At 41.3% G+C, this 3,707-nt stretch overlaps 1 pseudogene; it reads left to right on the top strand.

Moving 5' to 3' along the window:
* The first annotated feature begins 234 nt into the window (after positions 1-234).
* Positions 235-1,536, top strand: LOC138089825 (endogenous retrovirus group PABLB member 1 Env polyprotein-like; annotated as a pseudogene).
* The last annotated feature ends 2,171 nt before the right edge of the window (positions 1,537-3,707 follow it).

The raw sequence follows: 3,707 nt of genomic DNA, 5'->3' as shown, positions 1-3,707 counted from the left end.
ACTCCTTGGCCCCACAGTGGAAGGGTCCATACATTGTTGTTATAACCACCCCTAGAGCAGTTAAAGTTGAAGGTGTCACTCCCTGGATCTGCCAAATGAGGATGAAGAGAACATACCATGCTGACCCAGAAAACACTGAGTGGACTGCGCAGAGGTACCCCACTGACCCTCAAGAGACTAAGATCATCCTTAAGAAGAAGAAGGAAAAGAAGATCCTGGATGAGCCCCTTCAGGATGAAGCTGCATATTCAACTCCTGCTGCTTGGCCTCATCAATTTAACTTCCGTTTGAATTTAACTTCCGTTTCAACTCATGACAATGTTTTCATCTCATGGACACATTCCTACGTGGACTTCCACAACACCTCCAACTGCTGTGTTGTGGGGCTATGCCTCTGTTCATGATGGATGGACTTCCTTGGTGGGTCATGGGGTTACATTTGATGTAAACACCAATTTCATAGGAGTAACAAAAGGCTATACCTAATATTTAAAGAACAAAAGGAAAAAATCTCCTTGACTGGCAAGGAAGGACAGGCCTCTAGGTATGTTGAACAATTCTACCAAGTCTGGGATGAATATTTCTGGATGACCCCAGAAAACGGTCAGTTACTCCTGCTGCTATATGCTGGGAACAAAAAGAATCAAGGGTAGGGTTTGGTGACCTCCATTAGACCCAAAAGAACTAAAATATATGGGGTACGTATCCCCCAAAAAATGTAAATGAACATTCAAGGTCACATACCACTCCAACCAGTCCATCCATTGACCAGGCTCTGACTGGAAATACAACCCTGGAATCCACTGGATGGCACCAAATGGAACTCAATGGCTTTGTGGGCCTAACCTTTGGCCTTCGTTACCAATTGGCTGGATAGGCCACTGCACACTGGGATTCACTTTTGCCCATGGCAGCATAAAGCTTAACCTACAACAAGCCCTGGTAAATCTACCTTATTTACATGCTAGGTGGACAAGGTCTGTGTTTTAATGTTATGAGTATATTGCTGCCTTATTTGTACCTTTTATAGGGACAACAGATATTATGATTAAAGTAGAGGCCTGGACTAATTTCACAAAACAGGCCCTCCTAAATGGTGCTAAAGCCATCCAAGCCTTAAACGAAGAACAAATCCAAATGAGAAAAGTGGTAATTCAAAATAGAATGGCTTTGACATGCTCACAGCTGCTCAAGAAGGGACCTGTGCTATAATTAACATTGAATGTTGTGTATATATTGCTGATTTATCTGGCAATGTATCAGCTGCTTTAGATGACATGAAAAACCAGGTAAAAGCAATGTCAAATGAAAACATTCCTTTCTGGACTTTGGTCCTATAATGGGTGAAGGGTAATTGGCAGAAAACTATACTTACCATTGTTACCAGCTGCCTTGATAGTTCTGCTTTGTGGATCCTGCATTTTACAGTGTATCATGAACTTTGTAACCCAAAGGTTGGTGTCATTCTCCCAAACTGGTGGTCAGACAGCCAGGGTGCAATATATCCCTATGAGTGATGCTCATAGTATGAATTAAGAGCATCAAAAGGGGGGAATGAAAGAGGAAACGGACAGAACAAGGTCCACTTTGAAAGCAGGACTCCATCTTGGGCCGGACTGTGGACTTTGAGCTACATGCTCAGTATCTATGGAAACGACATACCAACTGGGAAAACAGACACCCCACCTCCCAACCCAACCCTCCCTCCCCCTGCCAATGGAAGAGCCCCAGGGCTCGTCACCTAAAACAATACCCTAATTATCTTTGTAACCGAACAGAATCATAAATTGTATTATGTTTATTGGGGTATGACCACAGGCTTATTGATAGTTGTCCACTGTTAACTACCTAGGTTAAAGGGATACGCATCATGGTTTTATCACGGGTTATCTTTGACTGTTCTTTCTTTTCCTTTGTTCAGACTAGTTTCAGAGAGTCTGGGGAGGTGCATTTGAGCATGTACACTTAGGGTATATAAGGTTTTCATAAAAATTGGTCAGGGGTCTTGGCTAAGAGGAGACTCTGCCTTGGGGCCATGGGTGTAATAAACTGCACTCCACTGTCTGCATTGTCCTTCTGAGTGAGTTTGTTTCCCGGCATGCATGGCTACAACAATATCACTTCATGTAATAAGGTTGTGTGTGTTCTTGAAAAGATGGTATTATTTTTGAGAAGTATGGAATTTCTACAAACTAATCAATCCACTCCAGTATTCTTTTTTTTTTTTCACTCCAGTATTCTTGCCTGGAGAATCCCCTGGACGGAGGAGTCTGATAGGCTACAGTCCACGGGGTCGCAAAGAGTCGGACACGACGGAGTGGCTTCACCTTCACCTTCAATCACATGACAGAATGCAACAGACAAGCCCTTATTTAAGTCAAGCCTATAGAACAGAATATTTCAATCAACAGCACATTTAAAAGGAAGTCCCTTTGTATAGAAGTAATTCTAAAATGTGTTATGATGATAAACACAATTTAACTTTTACCTAAAGAATCAAGGTGAGCAACTATTGAGAGTCATTAGACTGTACTAAGGGTTGCCCTCAGACATTTCTAATGCATACAGGGCTTCTAGCACTATGCCACAACATCCCATATGATTAAGCCTTTTGCATTCTTACAATTATGCTTCATTATGTTCTGGTCTTTTTATGTCATGCTGTCACTTGGCAATACTATCACTATGACTATTTGTAATAGGACCAGTTGTTTAAATTCACCTAATAGGTAGTAGGTACTTCTTTAAGCATCTTCCCTACATTGCTTCATTTAGTTCTTAAAAGAACCCCATGGGAGAATGGTATATTACCATTTTACAGATAAGGATATCTGAGGTACAGAGAAGTAAAGTAGTTTGCAACAAGGCCAAACAGCTGGAATCCGAACTCAGACAGTCTACCATTATTTGCTTAGTATGTCAAGTGAGCAGGGCCACATCCACCTTATTATGGTAGGAGTCTGAAAAAACCTGGGCTTCCCAAGTGGCACAGTGGTTAGAAATCCCCCTGCAATGCAGGAGACACAAGAGATGTGGGTTCGATCCCTAAATCAGGACGATCCCCTGGAGTAGCAAATGGCAACCCATTCTGGTCTTATTTCCTGGAAAATCCCATGGACAGACGAGCCTGGAGGGCTACAGTCCACAGGGCTGCAAAGAGTCGGACATGACTGAGCAGAGCACACACTTGAAAACTAGAGATATATGTAGTATAAGAGAACATACACTCCAAGACAGCATCAGAGAGAAGCAAGCATGTGAGTTTGGGGGAACTGACTCTTGGACACCTAGCTCTGTCAACAGGCTTTTTTCTTTCTCTGTAGTTCACAAGTATGCCTGTGTAGGTCAAATCTGTTGGATAACTGAGTGTGGCAAGTTTGCTGAGCTTTGAAAATTAATTATAATTACAACAAAAACATTTTATAATATAAGCTTATTTATGTTTGTCTGAGCTTGGATATTTTTCCATTAGAAATTTACTTTTTTAGGAAAAGTGGAGTTTAATTTTGGTTACATGAACGTTAAGAATATAAAGACAGTTATTTGGCACAGTAAGCATGCCAGAAAGACATCAAGTATCAGGTGATAGAAATTCATAAACACATGAACAAAGAATCCATTCATCCTTTGGCTTACTGAAAAGCAAATGAGAACATTGTGTAGGTTGCTAAGACAACTGAGATGTGATGATTAAATGTGAGATAATG

Source organism: Capricornis sumatraensis, chromosome 13 (assembly GCF_032405125.1).
Source record: "Capricornis sumatraensis isolate serow.1 chromosome 13, serow.2, whole genome shotgun sequence".
Taxonomy (NCBI): domain Eukaryota; kingdom Metazoa; phylum Chordata; class Mammalia; order Artiodactyla; family Bovidae; genus Capricornis; species Capricornis sumatraensis.
The sequence above is the reverse complement of the archived record's forward strand: the minus strand, read 5'-3'. Positions and strand labels throughout refer to the sequence as shown.